Here is a 21,256-nt window from a genome sequence, read left to right on the forward strand (position 1 = left end):
CTTACCCATGACTTTCAGGTAGAACAGTAAATAATAGTACTATCAAAACGTAATATCCTCTAATTTCTGATTCTGCCAGCAGTCAGCGAATGCTACTCACTGCAATTCTGTTTAGAATTCCTTAGTCTAGATGCATATTGGAGTTGAACATGTTAAGGAACTGGTTATGTTGTATCATGGTTAGCCCTACAGCCCTACTGCATGCTTCCACATTACACACACACTGCTAGACAAAACACAAGCCAAATGGTACGTGATTTACAGAAGATCTTTTACAAAATGTTAGAGTTTCTTTTCCTAAAGCAACGATTAAAAAATCCTTGAGTAAAACAGCTTGTGATCAGACTGTTTCTGCTCTGTTGGCAAACCGCAAGCTCCCAGACCTGGAACAAGAGAGTCATTATTGGCCACACACTAACAGGAGTGCAAAGCCTTCCCTTCATATTCTGGCAAACGTCCCCACGAAAGGTGGTGCAGTGATTTATGTGCCATTCAATGTTGTTTTCAAGACATTCACTGAACTGAAGAAGCACCATTATAATACGTCAAGCTCACGTCAAAACCCATCTAAATCAGCTGGGGCTGAAAATACATCATGTGCTAGAAATACAATAATTGACATGTCGTATTACATTTGACATTTCAAGGACAGTAGTGCCTATTTAAATGGAGCCACGGTAATATGAACATTTCTTCGCTCGAGCTAATTGGGCATCTAACAGGGCATCTTGGTGAAGAGCTGATCAGTAAATATTTGAAGAAAGAGAACTTTTTGAACTTTCTAAAAGAAGGAAATTTCTAATGGCTCAAGTTATGAAATGCAGAAGAACCAACTTCTTGAATGAAGATAGCCCTACTAACAGATCACTATCTTCAGGGCTAATTCTGGGTCACACCAGCTAGGTAGCTGCTACTGATTTGCATGGAGATGTAATTTCACCCAACCCTCCCTACTTCCTTTACAGTTCTGAATAGGTTTAGGCCTCCAAATAACACTGCAGATTATCAGCATGACAACTGATACAGAAATATAGATTAACAGGACAGGAGTACAAGGAGGCATGAGCATAGCATGGGTCACACTTTTTTTGCCTGCGCAGATGAGACAAATTGCAAAGCAGCAGAAGTTTGAATTACATATGCCCCACCTGACACCTCAAAGTCTTTCCTGGACTTTGTCAGTAGTCACAAAGGTCCTATAAGACGTGTTGACAAGAGAAAGGAGGAGGTAGTATAAATTATCCAAAAAAGAAGCAGACAACTCATGACATTTTGATTGGGAGATAACCCAAACTTAGTGCCCGACAAATTCAGCTTGCAAAGCACGCCGTCATACTTTCTTTTGGCTTCTACCCATAAAGGAATTTTTTTAATTATTATTTTTCTAATTCATTTAGATATCAGAAAGGTGTTTGTTTTTTTTTTTTTCTTTTCCCATCACATGTTGTGATGCAAACTAATGCTGCTGGCAGAAAGTTTTTAAACTGAAGTAGATGAAATCAATCTGCTGCTGCTGCTTTTATCTAATACATTCCTGTATCCTTAACCGATTCCTTCTTGTTCTATCTTCTCTCCTCTGCATTTCTAAGATGTGATGCTACACTCCCCTGATCTGCTATTTAGCCAAGCAGTACGTATTCAACTCCTTTATCCTCACAGCTATCCCCTCCAGCAATCTAAGCAGTTTGCTACCCTTCTCAGGTCTTGTTCAGATTTGTAAGTGTGCTGAATGCAGCACAGTTCCCTGAAATAACATTATGCTCTCAGCCAAGAAGCATGGCAAAGGCATAATCTAACAACATTACGCTGTGTGGATACCATACACAAACCACCATATAGGAGGGCGGGTAAATCACCATTATGAAGAATGAAGAAAGCATCCAGAAATCTAAAAACCAACCCACAAAGCCCAAATCTTCAGAAAGATTTTGGTGAATCTTCTTAATTGCAGTAACTACAAAGAAAAATACTATGAGTAAGCTGTCTTAAGTCTCATCCTCCTTTCAGAACTGTGGAAAACGGAGCAAGGTAGAAAGAAAGATACAGTGCCAGGGTTTCACTTTAGCCCTCAGAATTTAAAATACAGAGATGAAAAAGTTCAAAGGAGATGAATGTAAAAAGAATTCAAGTACTCTGTGAATTTAAGTTCTTCTTAATGTTTCTGTCTAAGCTGCAATAACAAGACAAAAGCATACTGGGGAAAAACTGATGAAGACAAAACTACTAAAGAGTGTGAAGTTATTTTCAAGACTCAGAATAGGAAAATTCAAAGAACTGAGGAAAAGAAAACTATAAAGCACTTTTTGACAGCCTTCTTTTTGAGAAGTGGCTGGACAGATTTATCAAAGGGTGTGAAATGTTTGATCCTAAACTGAACTTCCATGAAAACAGAATCAGATTCCTTTCTTTTCTGAGGTCAGAGAAACACAGACAGAGCCCAAGAAAAGGAAGAGCACTTTTTGATTTTAAATTAGGTAGTGCTGCATGTGTGGACACAAATGTATATGGAGCTAAATGGCAGTTCCTGAACACAAAATATTTGTACATATTTATTTCAATAAAAGACAAAGATAAACGTTGGAATAGAAAACAATTAAGAGCAAACAACGCAAGTGAAAGGGAGGCTAATTAAAACACCGACAGATACAGAGAACGGAAATATGTAAACTAACTCAGAATGTTTTCTAATTAACAGGCAGGTGCCTCAAGGCTGTGGAAGTAGAGTGCACCAGGGATGTAAAGACAGCACAATGCTGCAGTGGTGGAAGGTACCTTATCTTGAAAGTACATAGTGCTGAACAGCATAGTACAACATGAGCTGCAGCCCCATGCCCTTGTGTGCCAACTGGGAGCTGAACCCAGCCCTGCTCTGCTCCAGTTCAGGGCCGTCCTCCTTCCCTTGGCACATCTAGTATCCCCACACTGCGATGGTGTGACCCACCAAGGGGAATGAGGCCATTCCACCACTCTATAAACTATGTTAGGAACGGGGCACTCATACATAATTGAGATGGGTAGAGTCTGTTATCCTACAGGTATCAAATGCCACATCTCATATCTCAGGTGGCATGCTGCCATGCCAGGACTGAGGAGAATGGCCTTCTGCACAAGAGAATCTCCTCCCTGAAAGACTCACTGCCAGCTCTTCTCTTGGGGCTGTGAAACTGGACAACCAGAGTGAGCGGCAATGGGGACAAGGCAAATGAGGGCACCACATGTGACACAGGACAAACAGTGTCTGCTGCTGCCCCACTGTAAGGTGCAATAAACCTCCATGTAGTCCAGATTAAGGATTTCTAATGGTAATTAGAAGGGGAAAAAACTGTAATAAAGAAACAAACAGTTCTTACTTGTGATTCATAAGCCTTATGCCAAATAACTGCACTGTATCTTCTTTACCTGCCTGCCCTTCTCCCTAGTCCTGTCCAATATGCTACCACCTAGTGTGCATCCTAACTTCCCAGTGCTGCACTACACATGGGGCTGAGGGTCTGAAGCTGTAGGAACATCTGAGGAAGGAGACAAAGGAGATGACCAAAATCCTACAGCACCACAGTGGGGACAGGCTGTCTGCACACAGCCTGAACATACTCCCAGAGCACCCTGTAAACCCTTGCAAAGTAGAATGAAAGCAACTTGGAAAATACTGGGCAGAAACCAAGCATGAGGATGGCTGTCAGTTAATGACTCCTAACAATGACTACGATTCTAATGGTATCTTTGCATTATATATATATATATATATTAATTCAATTAGATTTCATTGTTTGCAGGAATATAGCCAGGAAACAGCAGGGAAAGGTTTAAAATTCAGGTCAATTTTTAAGTTGGTCAGAAAGGACGTGACATGTTACTCAATTAGCTGTTGATTGTTTCTCTAAGGTTTAAACCACGAAAACTGAGCAACCTGCTTCCTCTCTTTCTCTCTGGAGGGAAGGCCTAGCTTCTAACTAGCTTGGTTTACTTTTAAACACACATTTCTTCAGATTGATCTTCATGCAATTTGACCATCAGATGGAATTTGGGATTTAACAACAGTGTGATAAAATTTACTGATTTTAAAAGATGAAGAAAGTAAATCCTACATGTTGGTGTTTAACATTACCGCAAATCCTAGAGGTATCATAAATCTAAATGGCAATTGCATTTTTATTGACTAAAGTATTGAAGAGAATGCTTTCAGTGTTAGTTATCAGTATCCAGCTTGGTTGCAAGTTTTTGTTGTAGCAACTCCTGTGCACTTATTTGTAAGTTATTGTCCTCCTTTTAGCACTATCCACGGCATTTGAAATTACACGCAATCAGAAAATCTGAATCAGAATTAAAATACTCAGACTATCTGTACACCAAGAAACACATAAAAGAAGTCCAAAATATGTTTATAAGCTCAAACTACTCTCACTGAAGTTAAAAGCAAAGAAAGTAATTCTATTACTCTGACAGGTCTTTCTTTACAACTGTTTTCACAAATGCATTAACTCAATGCTACTCCTGAAAATATAATCAACATTAAGTCTCAACTCTAGATGGCAGTAGACTCCTTTAATTCTTAAGTTTTCTCCTTCCTATCTCCTGGTCTTTGTTCCCTAACCCTCCAAATAATTCTATACTTTCTTCTCTTCCCTCAAAATAAAGACTTCAGTGCTCCAGGCAGTTTGGGGAAGAGCACTGCAAGGTATTTTCATGAAAGAAATCAGGCCATTCCTGCAGTTAAGCTACACAGTTCTTCAAAGCATACAGAATAACTGAGGCCTGAAGTGGGGGAGAAAAGAAAGGAAGATTTTTTTTCCTCTCCTCCTTCCTTTATCAGTCACCTGGAGAAGTGTTAGGAAAAGAAAGTGCTTTTTGTCTAATGATACCCCTTCAAATAAAAAGGAAGGGGGTAAAGGACAGAGAAAAATAAAGAAACATGGAAAAGAAAATGAACAAAAAGGTGCCATTTCGTAATGACTTTGAACCAAGAAAAAAGTATTTCTGAAGAATATGGCTTTCAAGCACCAAATGATTTTATAAATCTCTGTCTTTGGGCACAGTATACTGTTCAGATACGCTACCCTGGTACAGTTTATCAGATGAGCCAAGGCTACTTTAAGTGTTTTAAAAACAAACACATAAGGAAAGCAATCATTGAAGCTAGAAACCCTTGTTTGATCTCATTTTCCCTTCCTCTAATACTGGCATTTAATTTTGCCACTCAGACACTGTTCTTGGTGTTCTTCTACACTGAATGTCTTTCCCTGTAATGGGTATTTGGTAGGGTGCTATACCTCCTCCAACTCCACATACTCCTGGACATAATCACTTCTCTGTCGTCCACATGAATCAAATGGAAACAGAAACATCTTGAACAGATTTCTCCAAGTCCGTGCTTACTTAATTCCTTAACATCTGTCATCTGTCACAATTAGAGTCTGATTCTGTGAACCCTCAAGCACCTAAGCAATTTCATGCAGGCGAACTATCCAGTGCAGCCGTATCAGCCCATCCTGTGCAGTTTTCCATACAAGTTTTCAAAACCATTACGCTTCCGAGTTCATAATTACTGTCAGAATTTTGGGGATTCCCACATACATGTGTTGTCTTTTGCTCTACTGGTAAGGAAATGTAAGGACATCAGAGCCCACTAAAGAAACAGCATTTTGAAATAGGTCCTGCTTAGCAGTACTTCAGTGTGTTAACACTGTAATATGTTTGTGCTGCCTTCATGACCCATACACAGACTTTTCTTTCAGTGGAAAATGGAAGGGAAGAGAATAAGAAAGGAAAGAAAAGGAAAAGAAATGAAAAGGAAAAGGAAGAGGAAGAGTAAAAGGGAAAGAGGAAAGGGAAAAGGACAAGAGGAAAGGGAAAGGGACAGGAAAGGGAAAGGACACAGCTCAGTCCCCTAGATGACTTTTTCAGATCCCAGAAATTGTAAGCCTGGAAAAACTAAGGCTAAGAAGGATGGACCTTGCTGTGATACATAACACATTGTCTTCTGGGCTTATGAAGGCTACAAAAATACAGCAAACTAATATCTTTATCTTCCTCTGCTTGCAGTCAGTGAGTATGCTTTTCTATGAGAAGGAGAAACAAGAATAGGAGTAACAGACCAACACAAAGTACTCGATGAACTGCAAAAAACATCGAAGAAAAGTTTAACTTCTGAATTCATCTCTGATTTGCTCTACAGCAGGATCAGATAACTTCAAGAAGTCTGAATGACGAGGTCTTCTCCTAAACTCTGCCTGATTACCGTTACTAATTACATGGTCATTACATAATATTTTTCAGTGTGATTTTTGATACAGCAGAAAGGAGCCAACTTTGTAGTTCAGTCAGTATTTTGCTTTATCCCTCCCTCTTCACCCCAAGCCATACGTGCCTGACCTGCTAGCACTCCTCTAACCCTAGATAGAGGCAGGTTAGGGAGCTAACATGTGCTACTGCCATCTCTATGTGTTTTATCAAAAATAAGATGAACACCGGTGCCCACTTAAGAGAAGAGACCAAAACCCATAACCAGACTGACCATTAGATCTGCCCATTCACCTATGTAATTATGGCATACCTGCTACTTTTTGAAAAGTAATTAATATCACCCAGTTGTATCACTGCTGAAGGACTCAAGCATGAAAGCTTAAAATAAATTTAATGGCATATGTAGGTGGAAATCCTTTTCACATCATAACTGAAGCAATCCAGGCATAACACTACACCAGTACTATCTCAACATCCACGTGGGACCTCAGTGAAATTAAAGATATTCTCTCGAGGTAAAAAGTGTAGCTTGCATGAATGGACTTGGAGCATTGGGATAAAAATCTTTATTTTGGGGTCTAACACACAGTTCAGAAATTGCACATGAAGTATGGCCACTTTAAAGTCTGTATTTCTAAGATCCAACACAATTCATGACAACATCAGAAATCACCAGTGGTCTCAGTCTGAGGATTATAGTAATGAACAATTCATTTTGGTGCTGGTAGAGGGAGCAAAAAGAGAGCAAACAAAGTGGTAAACCTTCCTTCTCTCATTCTTCTCAATTATTAGGTTTATCTATAATTCATAGGCTTTACTATGAGAATCAACGTAATAACTGAGCTGAGTTTGGATTTCTGAATTGATTCTCTCAGTACCCAAATAAGTCTGACAGACAGCGTTACCATCATTTTTTAGTCAAAGGAATGGCATAACAGAGTAATTATCTGCATTATTTGTTGCTTTTTGTTTTTTACAAGAGGTGTGATCTACAATGGAAAATAAGAGACCAGTAAAAGACATGGCATAAGACATCTAAGCTAACAGAAATGACCTCTGGCAGGTAAGAAATATTAAGTCACAATCCCATATATGTACTGAACACAAAGGTGTACCAGATCCTTCAAACTCCACGTTCCTGGCTTTCATTTGATGTTTGTTTCACAGCATTTAAGATTAGAAATCATATACTAATTCTCCAAGGAGGGCATTTTTCTCCAGAATTGTATTTTTACTTCACATTTCCTCCACATTTGTGATGTTCTCTTCAAAACTCATTCTCTCTCACACTGTTTTAACCTATTTAAACAGTTTGCTTTAGATTTTTTTTTGATGGACAGTGGACAGGGTGACACAGGGGATAACTGGCATTTCTTGGGTCAATTTACCTCATGTACCTCACACATACATTTCTTAAAATGGGATGGAGATGTCCATCTCAGTTCATTAAATGCAGAAAAAACTACATCCCAACTTAACTAGCAAAAGGAGTCATACTGAGAGAAACACTGAATGTCTATCAGTGTTAATATCTTCAACTCTTATACTGAAGGCACTGAAAACAAAAGCTGACATGGAGAAATCAAGACAACTATTTCCATGTAGCTGATAAACGAGGTGATGGTTTGGGAAATACATTTAAGAGAGGAGAAAAAGGAAAGAAAAACACTCATTTCTTTAACAAACTGTTTGATTACTCAACAAATCGCTTAGTCATTTGTCTACTCACATTTGCCACACACACGCATTTATGAAAACGCAGTCTGAGTGAGGGGCCACAGAGGGTGTCTGGAGGCAATACAGGTCATGCTGATACACCCTTGACTTCAACACACTGGGCTTGTAATGAGGGACTAATTTGGTTCTAAGCACTAGCTTGGCAGAAACAAAATACTTGAAGACTATTAATAGAGAAACTTTTCACAGAAGCTGTGACCTTTATGACTTAGCATGGTTTACAGCCTTCCCTCTGCTGCAATTAAGCAAATCCTTGCTGCAAAGCAACATGTTTGTGTCTTTTTCTGCCTATTCCAAGGGGCAGACTGCTATGCAGAGCAACTCTTTATTACATATACTGATGTGAATCCCTTCTGCAGTACGGAGTTGTACTACTGAAACACGAGAGAGGGAAACACAAGGTTTACAGCGCACTCAGCAATAACATCCTCTCATGTCCTACAAAAATCTGTCCTCAGTATTGACAGCTGCTCAGCTGACGGCCTGTGTATGTTTGGGGACAGCGATCTCCCTGTTGTGATAATAAACAAATAGGAGAAAGCATTATCAAAAGCATAGATGCTGTGGAATTCAGGGGGAAAGAAAAAAGGAGTGTACAAAAGTGGTTACCTCTCCCCCTTCAAACTCAGACAAATACGGCAGATTTCTAAATACACTGAGTGTAATTCAACACTTAAAAACAGTGTTACTGTTTGAAATGCCTGATGGAAAACGTTATGAAAAACACTGAAGAAAAAAACGTTCATTTACCATGTCAGCACTTGTTTGCCAAACTGTGTGTCAACAAAAATAAGGTTGCTGAGACTAGAAAGGACAGAGAAATAACAATGTTGGGCTCGTTTTTAACTCAAGCAGTTAAAGCCTGCAATTCAGGAACCGAAATTAAAATCTGCAGAATACACATTTGGCTTTTAGACACAGTAAAGCAACTTCTAAAAATTATTATTATAAAAAATACTTATTCGTCTAACTCCGTCTGCTCACCGCTGTAACTCACAGTAACATAGAACATTAGCAAAAGGGCATGCAGTGTGCAAGCATGGGACTAAACGAAAGAAGACATAAAGCTGTACACAAAGACAACAGATTAATTCTGTTAATTTCTGAGACAGAAATTTAAAACTAATGAGGAGAGTTGGTACAGTAACCCTAGCTCTTTCAGGCATTGCAAAAATGACTTCTACAGGGATACGCCGCTATCTCAAGCAGCAACACCTATACGTTTTGTCACACTTAAAAAATAAAGAGTTACAAGTTACTGACTCACTACAAGCAAATGGTGAGAGCAGCTAAACAACTCTCATTTCAGCAGTTTCACGTTTGGCAACTGCTTGTGCCACCAAAAAAAAAAATGATTTGTAGTGATGTTCAGAACGTAGGAAGTGATAGAACAGCTCCGTGCGTGTAGTGGGAAGCATGTTTCTCTAATGTATCCTATTCTTAGTAACAGGTTGAAACGCTGTCAGATCTAGGATTAGTTGGGTCTCATGGAGGAGTGCAGAGTGAAAACTCCTCCTGTGAAAATTATTTCAGCCACATCTCTGACAGCTGGCCCACAACCTCGCTACTCTGGGAATGCCAAATTTCGGAGATAACTGAGGGGAGATTGCAGAGCTCTCCACAGCCAAGAATGTAATGATAGCAAGTGACTATTCACTATTTTTTCAAAGAACTGATGGCTTGAACTGAACAGAGGAAAGAACTTTTTTCTCATGCAATGCATACATGGAACTCATTGCCACTGCATGTTGTAGAGGCCAAAAGAATAAATGAGTTTGAAGGAGGATCATAAAGGGTGGGATCATCTATAGATACTAAACATTAAGGCCCAGAAACAGCCTCAGGGTCTGAAGGTGCATAAAATACTGATTCTTTCAAGATGTGAGGTAGAATATGGATGAGTGGAGAAGCAGGTAATCCAGAGGAACAACTGTACAATGCCAACCTTGCTTTGCTCTTTCAGTGCACACTAGACAGGCTATCAGCTCTGCTTGGACTGACTTGATATGAAGGATTTTAGGTTTTCATAGAACACAGAATCCTTAAGAGTTGGAAGAGACCTCTGGAAACCATCTAGTCCAACTCCCCTGCAATGAACAAGGGTTCCACAGCTAGATCATGATGCTCAAAGCCTTATCCAGCCTCTCCTTGAAATTCTCCAGGGACATGGCATCCACCACATCACTGGGCAACCTGTTCCAGCACCTCACCACCCTCTACATTGACCACTTGTTCCCACACACACACAGTAATTAAACATACACTTTTGAAATCAAATGCAAATTTTAGTGAAGTGCCCCCATGCCATATCTCATATTGCTTGAGGTACTTACAAATATATGCCATGTGCAACAGAAGACAGTTTTAAAAATGATAAATCCAATGAATCACATTCAGAAAGGAGAAAGTTAGGTTTGCAACGTCTTGGCTATCCAACAAGGCAGGGCTTCTTGCTGTACTTTGTCCACTCTTTTGTTCGGGCCTAAGCCAAATGACAGACTGAGGAGCACTGTACCACTTCCTACGTATGAATATTTTATAGTTCCATAAGGACATGCCATCTTTTCAAGAATCCTCTTACCTACAAAGCAACGGAAGGGAGAAGCAAGAAATTGCTAAAAGCATGGAAGGATGATGGCTGGGCTTCTTGGTTTCAGTGCAAGATACTGGGAGAGAGCCAAGGTATGTGGGTTTAGGCTTCAGAAAGGAACAACAACCAAAATCAATAGGATATGCAGGCTACAAAGGGGACTGAAGCAGTAATGGGCAATCTGAAGAGGCAGAGATTTCATCAGCTGAGTGTAAAGAATGAATTTCCTTCAACTTTGTGTTAAGACCATCTTCCCTAAAAACATCCCCAGCTGAAGAGAGTACAATGACTCAGTAACTTTTTCTCATCAGGTCTGGTGGTAGAAACCACTTAGGGTAGCATAGGGTAGCATGGAAACTACTTTAATTTTCCCCACTGAAATCACTGTATGGCTTAGCACTCGCACAAAGATTATACACAACAGTACTTAATGATCTCTTACCATGGCACAGTGATGAAGGAGGGGGCTGGAAAGGGGAACTTAAAAAACAAACAAACCACTACCACCAACAAAAAACGCTCTATAAAATTGCCATATTAGTCATTTTTGTGAAATGAAAAGTAATTTACACAGCAGTTTTACAGAAAAGAGAATTATGCAGTTAATCAGCGCTGCTGGATAATTACACTGTACACGAGGCCTTGCTTTTAGGAGAAAATACAAGCTAATAAAGAGAGCCAGGAGATCAGTAATGGCAGGGCTTTGGGGAGACACTGGAGACACAAAGCTAAATAATTTAAAGCGAACGAGTATAATGACTATGAAACTAAATTATTTTAAGCTTACATTAATTCTCCACCCAATTACATATCTAATGTTAAGTGCAAAAGCTAGAGAATTCCCGCCTGCTGCAAACACACAGAGTGAAAAGGAAGCCAAGGGAACGTGATCTGAACATGAGCAGACTCTGAACGCCTTCTGTGAACTACTGTGGACGTCCTTAATATTCAGAGGTCTGCTGGAGATTTCAGTTACTTTTCACCTCTCTCTGGTCACTTCTAGTTCAAGTGAGGTCTCTGGCTAATACAGCCACCGCAGTCAATTGATTTCCTTGGCCATGTCTTTTGGTGCTTTTCAAGAATAAGTGGCAGCTGTCTGCCAATGAGCAGCTAAACAATGAAGCAATGAGAAGCTAAACAACGTGGGATTAAGAATGAAAATGACGACTGGTGTAATGAGATCGTTGCATTACCTTTGTGTTGGAAACAACTTACCCCTGATGATTACTGACTTCCAGTGATGCTACATCTGAGTGAAATGCGCTGACCTAGAAAAGTGTGGGTACACTGGAACGCAGACAGAGTTTCTGAGGGCATTCATAAATAAACTAGACCTTTTCCCTTCCTGTGTTAAAGGTTCATCTTACAGCTGAGTTACCAGCACTCAGCAATCACCCTTAATTTGTACAACAAACAATGCAGGAAAAACCTGACACAGTGCACCTAGCAAATTATTATTATTATTATTACTTCTATGGCACCCAAAAGAGCGCTTGGTACTTCATGAAGTAGTTAAAAAGACAAACTGCGCAGTGAGCTAATACTTGGTAAAACAGTGAAACTGCATGAGGTGGAAGTATGTGAAGAGGTGGTGTAACGAGAAAGCAGATGAGTTACAGGAATAACACCAAACAATTACTGAGGGATCAAACAAATAACACCAATAATAACACTCAACAGTACTGTGTCAAGTTCTGGGCTCCCTGGTACAAAAAAGACAGGGATCTCCTTGAAGGAGTCTAGCGGAGAGCTACAAAGATGATAAAGGGCCTGGGATACCTCTCTTATGAGGAAAGGCCTAGAGACCTGGGGCTGTTCAGCCTTGAGAAAAGAAGACTCAGAGGGGATGGGATCCACGTCTATAAATATCTGAGGAGAGGGAGGCAAAGGGACGAGGCTGAACTCTTCTCAGCAGTGTGTGGCAACAGGATGAGGAGAAATGGCCACAAACTGAAGCACAGGAAGTTCTGCACAAATGTATGGGTTTGTTTTGGTAGGGGGGTTGGACTTGATGATCTCTAGAGGTCCCTTCCAACCCCAACAACTGTGTGATCTGTAAGATACCAGGTTCAGTGAACATTACCAATTCTTACTCCTTAAGATCAGAGGAATCCCTATGACAGGATGTTTGGTGCTTTCCTAGTCCACATTTTCCTCCAAAAGCATGCTAATCCATAATAAAATATCTATACCTTAACACTGCTTAGTTTTTGCAATCCCAAAATAGATCTATTTGAAAGTCTTGTCAGTTCCAATGTAAATATGACCATGAAGGATTTTCAGTTTAGCAAACAGAAGCCCCATATTTTGAAGCTTTCACTGATTTCACAGCGATGGTATGATAATGTCTGTGACTCTGTGCCAAGTCACACCATGCCAAATGCACAGGAGCAGCTCACATCCCTGCACAAAACATAATGCACCGACAAATCACACAGTGGGACTCTGCACACTCACAAACTAAGCAACAAGAGCTTGTGACAGATGTGTTGCTCTTACTGACTCTTCATTTAACTTTTAGAACTCACTGTTTGGGTACTGGACAGCCTGTTGGTGTAGCTGACGTAGCCGAAGCACTATGATGCTACATAAACCTGCTGCTCCCACACTTCTGTGTCCTGACAGCACTTCCCTGTCTTCTGCTGGAGGAACTGCAGCATGCTTTGTCTGCTGAATGCACTGGAGGCAGCCCAGGGCGGGGGCAAAACAGAGGAAGGTGCATTAAAACGAATGAGCAGGAAGAACAAGAGCACTCATTTCCAAATACATCTACCAGCAGATAAACAACTGTCACATGGCTCCCTGCTCTTTCAGCAGCTGCATACCGCTCAGAACAAAGTGTGCTGCTGGTGCCTCCAGATTATTATTAATAGTAAGGTATGAGCTGCAGCAGGAGGGAGAACTGCGAGGGGTGGTGCTCCACAAGGCTGGCATATGGGATGGATCTGCTCCAGGCTTCCTGCCAAACCCATCGGAAAACTTGATTTTTCCAGGGGCCACCAAGGATGTTTTTCTTCAGACTGCAGTACCCCTGTGAGAACTTAAGTCTGGGCTGGGCTACGTGGAGACAAATGCATGCTCTGCAGTCTCCCCAACCACTACTGCTGCATCCTGATAAAATGCAGTCACTGAGCTAGTGACCCTGCCTGCCCCAGCTGTATCAGTTTCTACTCCACACCCAGGGGTGTATGAAGAGGTCACAAGCCAGTGAGTGAATGTCTGATAAAGAAAGTATTCCAACTAGCTCTTTAACTCAAGGGGATGCAAGGGGGAGGGCAGAGCCTGCTGCAGGAGTGATTCAGGTTTGTCCACAACTGAGCAAACACAAATAATAGGACATTTCACCAGATAAAGAGGAGAGAAAAACATCAGTTATGTTCTGATGGAAGCAGCCCAGTTCCTGCTGTCAGACTCAAACAACTGAGACTTTGGAAAAGGCACAAAGGCTGTGAATGAGCACCGAGAAAGGAAGGGGAAAAAGAGGCAAACAAAAATTAAGATGCTAGAAACCATTATTGCTCATTTTAGAAGGAAGGAAACATGTCTGAGTGAAATAAATTGTATATTCATGATCAACCCACTGCACTCACCGTCTTGGATCACCTTCAGGTTTCTACACTCACAAACTATCCCTGGGACACAGTGCATCCCTCCTAGGGCCCTTCTCATTTCAGATGCCTGACAAAGGCCAGAGCAATGCACCCTTCACAAAGAATGAAGTCCTGGATTCCTGGCTTAGTTAAAAAGGCCTGCAGACGACTAGCTCCTGGAAGCATTACTAAATATGTTGATGTTTCACTCCTGAGCTTGCTCTCATTACTGGATGTGTTTCTGGTTTCTGTACCGCCAGAAGAGTAGGGCACTGCAAAGGCTTGCTGCTGTGCAGAGCTGCTGCTGTGCCTCACCCTCACTGGCACGGTGATGAAGGCTTCCCAGTTTGTTCCTCCCGGCAGCCTTCCCCTGTTGATGAGATGTGCTGTGATGCACTGAAAGAACCTAGCTCCTTGCGAATGTGCAGACAGAAAATGATATGTCGTCTATATACAGACTTCAGCTTTCAAAAGACTAACGCTGACTCCACAGGTGGGAGAGGCAATTTAGCTTCCATGTGCAGGGAGCAGAAAGAATCTGATATATCATCTATTTTGCAGAGGATTAAGGCTACCAAGCATCTACTTTAAGACATCAGCCTGCCCCACAAATACAAACATGCAGTTTGACTTTCCAGGGATATTATCTCACACGATGGGATAGGCCAAGGAGTTAACCTAAGCCTCAGAGATAATGTTTTACGATGGGTTTTGTTATCGTACTGCCATCTCTCAAATACAACTTTGTTTTTATAAAAAAAAAAAATCCTTTGGGAGTTTCCACCAATAAATAAATAATTACAAGTCTTTGAGGCTTATCTTGAGGATTCTTGGAAGTTTTTTTTTCTGCGTACTAGAAAGGGCCCAGAGATGACAGAGCCTGCACTGCTGCTGCCCATAGCTCTCCTCCTGGGGATGGCCCCTCCCGACTACACTTTCCTTCCCTGCCCAAATAATTTCCACGTGACGTCACAAGCTTCTAGAAAAAAAAAAAAAGCTCAATATAATTAGCAGCTCACTCCAAGCTGGCTGTATGCAAATTAGAAAGTCTGTGAGCACTGCAGCCCCCAGCAGGGAGGGTGAGCGGCAGCCTCTCCTCAAGACCCAGCACACCCGTGCCCTTGCAGAGCCGCTATTCTTCCAGCGCTCTTCATTAGTGTTTTCCCTACAACGGCTGCAGCAGCTGAGCTGTTCTGCACAGATTTTCTGCACGGTATAGGGGGGAGGGGGGAGAGAATGGGGGTGTTAATTATACAGCAAGATGGAGCGGGGCCAGACAGCCCCTCCAGCGAGTGGGCTCCTTCCTGCTGCTTGCAGCTCTGAGGATCACCTGTTGGCCCTGGCGCCCGCCCAAGCTGGGGCCTAGCGGAAATGACAGAATCAGCAAGAGATGAGAGCCAGCTCCTATTCCAGCTACTCAAATGAGGGAAATACAAAAACAGATGATGGCAACGTGACCTGGCTGCTGCGGGAGGGAGCTGGGAGGGGGAAGGGGATGGAAGAAGGAGGAACGTGTGCGGAGAAAAACAGAAAGCAACGCAGCATTAAAAAAAAAAAAAGCAGCTAAAAGAGGAGTTTTTTTTTTTTTTTTCCTGCTGAGTCTTTCTGCTTTCTCTTTCCACATTCTGCATAGCAAAAACATGAAGAGTAGTTCTCCCTGCACGCAGCCACCTGCCCGTGAGGAGAACCATCCTACTGGGGAGGCCGCATCCTTCCACCTCCTAAAGGAGAGATTTCAAATGGGCATTCAGGCAGGCAGCAGAAACAACCTGTCTCTCCATCCTGTGTAGTGACATACAGGTGGGTCACAGATTGCTGTCAGCTTTGTGTCCAGGTTTCTCCTCTCCCATAAAAACAGTGCTCAGCAGTATCTTGTAATTGATAGCATCTAGATGAACTGCAACATCAGGAGTAAGCACTACTCGCCTCCCATTTCATGCTCCCAAACACAAAATCAGCTAAGAAACCAAAGAGAAGATGACTCTTAGTAACAATTTCAAACTTCTGCCTTTTGATTGACAAAAATTGATTACTAATGACACACTGAAAACTCAGATACCTCTAGCTTAATACAATGTGGAGTCCACATTTACTCCAAGCAGAAACCATCCTAACATCTGAAAATTCTAGTGAAATTTCTCCAGACCTCTAAGTTCAGACACATATGTACACAAGAAATGCATACTCTATCAAACAGCTTAACGGGCTTTAAATGGGCTTCTAAGAGATTATGTTTTCCCCCCAAAATAATCCTTAGCATCAGTTACAATAAAAGCAGGAAACACTTTATTCTTTAAAGGAAATTTTTCTTCTCCAAAAGTGATGGAATGGATTCTTAAGTGCTCACTGCTTCCTAAGGAAATCCACATGAATAACAAATCTTGCAGATTCCAACCCCTCAGTAAGCACCAACCCTTCAAACATACTCAGCACTGGTCTGTTTCTGCAACTTCTGCCCTTAAACTGCACTGCTTTTCCCTTGCCCTCCACAGTTTCACCAGCTCCTTCTATTACTGTTCTTTCTAGCAACTAGGTAGGTAAGCAAAAGAAAAATTTAAGTAGTGGGAGCAAGCCGGAGCTAATTTGCACATTATGAATTATTCAAGTGCTCCTGATTCCTGCACCTGCACAGAGGCAGGAAGCTCTGAGGAACAGTCATTACTCTTCTCTTGGGTTTGCACAAGCTCAGTTACTACTCAGACACTTTGTTCTGTAACTGAGGATTTCATGTCCCATAGTAAGCAGTGCAAGTGAAGAAGAAAATAAATTTCACATTGTCAAAAGCCCCCTTCACTGCCCCGAACCCTGGATAATCATTCAACCCCTTCTAGGACAAACGGCAGCTTGTATCATAGTGCTGGATTCATCCCACATATGCTAATCCAGATCAGAGCATCAGCAGAGAAAAAACAATGTGTGCACGAGCTGGCCCTGCCACATATTTACTCAGCTGTATTAGTCTGCATGTTTGAACTTTTCTCTAGCTCAAGGTATCAAGTATTTCACGTGCTAACTTGATTGTTAAGGCATCCTTCTCCACAGATACTGCAGAAATGTATTTTCTCCTTAGCCTTCCGGGCTAGCATCGTGGATACTAACAGTTTAATACTGCTGGAAGAGTCAATACTGTGCTTTCAGCAGGGTGGATTTAATGCGCAAATAGGTCTTTTCCATCTTCATCTACCATTACTTCGGTAAAGAAAATGTCACACCTAACTGCAAGTCCGGATATGAGCCATGAATCTAGCCAGCCATTAAGCACATTTACAGTGAGCGGATGAAAACCAATTAGCACCATGAATATTTCAAGATAACTATGGTTTTCGAGTTAATATGCTAAGGCAAAGTGATCTAGAGGTACTATGCAAGTTCAAAGTAGCGAATCCTGTTCTCGTCCTTACTGAATCTCATGTCCATAGTTGCAGTGGATATATTTGGTTCTTGTCCTTTATTAACATGCCATCCCCAACAAGTCCTCAAGTTAAAAGATTGTCTCATTAATCACAGCTAAACATCATGCTTGGACTGACTTGGTAAAACAGATCTGCAGCAACTGATAATGAAACCTTTCTAATCCCCTATTCCAAAATAACAAGTCAAATGCAAACACTCAGAAAGGTACAGTCAATCCTTATCACATCTTCGTTCTTCTCTTTAATGCCTAAAGAAGTTAATTCAGCTTCCTTTCAATGCTGAATGCATGAATGGACCTGTGCTGCTCCTATCTCATTCCTATCCAATATAAGGTTCTCCGGTTCCTTTTTAAGGTACTTTAATCAGGCATGTAAACATGTTTTATTCTTTGATGCTCTTTCATTCAGCATCATTAATCCCCAGCATTAAATCAATTGACTTACAACATTTAATCACGTCAAAATGCAACATACAAATCCACAAATGGCTTTAGCTCATCAAACAGCGAGTAGCTTGCAAGTTGGAAGCTGTGCCTTCTTTTTGCCCTGGGATTCAGCAAACCCTATGCAAGCCTTTCACAGAAGTAAACAGATACTCTCTCCAAGCATCTGCCATTAGGCAAAGAAAAAGTTGCTGAGAAACAAAACATGGAGTTTTGTTTTTTCTCTGTCATCGTTTTTATCCCTTGCGGTCACTTTGGCCTTATGAGAAATACTTCTACTTGTTTTACAGCATTTTACAACAACCTCTTGGCAGCAGGAATGTTTAAAAAAGCTTTTTTAAGAATTGTTGGATTACAGACTGTTACTAGAGTGCAAGGCAGGGAATAACATCCTCGCAGCTGTTTATTTTCCTTTTTTTTTAATGATTAGCATACATTGTTTTTCCACTTGACAAGAATGCATATGGGGTAATAATCATTGGGATTTTTTTTTTTAAGGGAATTTGCTGTACCTCATATTATTTCCAAAGTGATTCAGACATGCAAAGTGACAAGAATCTCTTTCATAGGGCAGAAATTGTGGTTGAGATGCAAAAATTCTGGATAGCCAGTTCCATTCCTTGATAGACAAAGGACAGAAATAGGTAAAAGGAAAAACGAATTCTCCAGATAAAGGAATAATACCTTTAATTCTGCTACATAAAAAAGCACCAAGACTGCTCATTTTAAAGAAGAAATTACTGTTCTAGATGTGAAATATGTGAAGAAGGTGCCCCAAACCCTTCCTAGATCCATGATCACATTCCTACTCACTGTCCCAGAAACAGGCATACCCAGCATGTCCCTGAACTTGTCAAGTCCTTCTCTGTCACATTGGAGCTTCTTTGGATGCTTACCCGAAGTACAAAACATGTTCACATATACTTATTCTGGGAGGTGTCCCTTTTCCATCTACAGCCAAAGGCAACATCCTGAACTTTGCCTACATCTTATGAAGAACCCCCAAATGCAGGCAGACTTTTGATGGCAGTGGCAAACTTCTTGCCCTGTACCCATGTATTCAGGTAATTCAGCCAGGGAAGAAGGGACTTCAGTTTCAGGTCCTTCTTGGACAAAAGTGCTCACTAACCATCTCCGCATCCCAGAAATAACCTGGCTGTAAGGTCTCTGAATCTTCTGCATGGAAGCGAGATTGCTCTTACAGCCAGGAATGCAAAAAACACAAAGCTACAATTGGGCAGGAAAGAGGAATCCTGGCTCCATAACAGAAACCTGGGCATTCAGCTCCGAGTAGGAAACGGTGGAAGCTCTGTTTCACTACCCAGGGCTGTTTCTGTTCTAATGTTGCCTCAGGGAACTAAGCCTATAGCTGCAGTCCTGTCTGCAATCAGCTAGGATTCAGGCTCTGTTGACCCACTCTCCATCTCATCCTGTGCTCTTGTCTATACAGTGCTCTATATTCAGTAAGAAAGGAGAAGAGATAAGACCTGTGCCAAAGATCCCAATGATTAAAATGCATCTGTCATGCTTGCGCTGAGAACCTAAAATCCAGGCATCACTTGACACACTGTTAACAGAGCTCTGCAAAAGGTGGACGTACTGCTGTTGCTGCTACCAGCGTATTTCTCAAAAGAATATTCTCTACTTTGTAGAGAAAAAAGCTGTAAAGATCTTCTGTACGTGAAAAAGAAGCTCAGTTCCTGCCAGTCCCCTGTGCAGCCCCTAACAACTTAGTGTAACAGGGCTGTACTCCTATGGAAACATTTAGGTCAGATCACCCTCCAGAACTTCTAAACAATGAGGAGAAAGTTTGTGTCTAACAAAGTGACTGTTGCTAAAGGGTTAAAAAGTTTTATCAGCGTGAAACAGAGGTACCACTGTCTCCAGTGTGGATCAACATGCTCTCAGTACAGCTGAGAGAAGGAATGAAAATTGCATAGCAAGTCTGACTAATCCATACTTTACTGCAAGTATCTGAAATCTCAGTGACCTCCCGATTTTGAAGTTTTTCCCACTGAAAGCAATGCTTACGCACTGAGCTGCACGGTGGAAAAGATATAGGGATATACTAGGGAATTACTTCAAATGCTCTGGCTATCCTAAATGCATTAATTTTTCATTACCTCATTTAAAACAACAACAACAACAACAAAAACAACAAAGGTAAAACTGAAAGCACATAATGAGGACATTCAAAATGAGGCAAAGAGAAGAGCAAGCATTTACTTCTGGCAGCTATATTCTATTTATTAGCAGCATTATTCTTTATTCTTTTCCCTTCAAAATGAACTAGATTGTCTCCCAAATATGCAGCTTTTTTTTCTGTTCAACAGAAGCAAGATTCACTCATGGCTGAAAGCAATCAAAGTTTAGACACAGGGATTTATTTATTTATTTATTTATTAATCCTGTGCACTGCAGTTGATATTTGCTCTGGGAGATGAAATCCAAGTACTGAACTGGGCCTTAAATTCTTAGTGACTTAATGGGAATCGCAACAAGTGAAACAGTGTACTTTGCCATGCTTATTTTCTTTTTAAACTGGTGACAAATGAGATCTACTTTGAATTAAGTCTTACAAATGGCAGGAATAAAACACAACAGCACAAACGTTTGTCTTTTAATAGCAGAGACTCAAAGCAAACTGAGGTGAAACTAAGGCAGGGTGATTCAGATCAGGAAAGTCATCCAACTCCATAGCAGCTTGACCCTAACATAGCCCCGGAGGCAGTGCTGCAGCTGCCAGCTAGATAGCTAGCCAAGAAGCTAGCTGAGGTGCAAGCCAAGAAGCCAGCAACCAATCTATGTGCCAATGCAAGAAAGCTCTATTCCAGAATTTGGCATCTGGGTCCTCCAGCTGCCAAACATCTCCCATGCGGCCAAATCTGTGGAATGAGGTGCTAAAAAGTAGAATGGGGTGAATTACAAAGACTAAAATCAGAAATGTCTGCAAGACACCAAGGGTGAAGAGGCACGCTGTGCCAGCCAACATCTGAGATTCACATATAAAATCATTTTGTGAATGGTGAAGTGGTGGATCAGGCTACTCTTGGATCAGGAGATGAAGAATGGAGAAAATGCTCTGCATATTATAGGAGAAGAGCAGTTGGTATCTATGAACTGGAACAAAAGCCTCAGCCTGCAGCCATCCATGGAGGTCAGCAGATGCTGAATGTGGGAGGAATCAGTTTTGAGTAAAACAGATTGCATGAGCACAATAAAGAGTGGAAATCAACCTGCAAA

General features: G+C 41.2%; 1 protein-coding gene across 3 annotated transcripts in view; it reads right to left on the minus strand.

Moving 5' to 3' along the window:
- The window catches only part of KLF12 (KLF transcription factor 12), a 233,455-nt gene that overhangs the window by 31,827 nt on the left and 180,372 nt on the right, over window positions 1-21,256 (minus strand). The gene's annotated exons all lie outside the window — the stretch shown is intronic.

The sequence above is a fragment of the Cyrtonyx montezumae genome, unplaced genomic scaffold (assembly GCF_038088225.1).
Source record: "Cyrtonyx montezumae isolate F1298 unplaced genomic scaffold, pur_monq_1.0 scaffold_3, whole genome shotgun sequence".
Taxonomy (NCBI): Eukaryota; Metazoa; Chordata; class Aves; order Galliformes; family Odontophoridae; genus Cyrtonyx; species Cyrtonyx montezumae.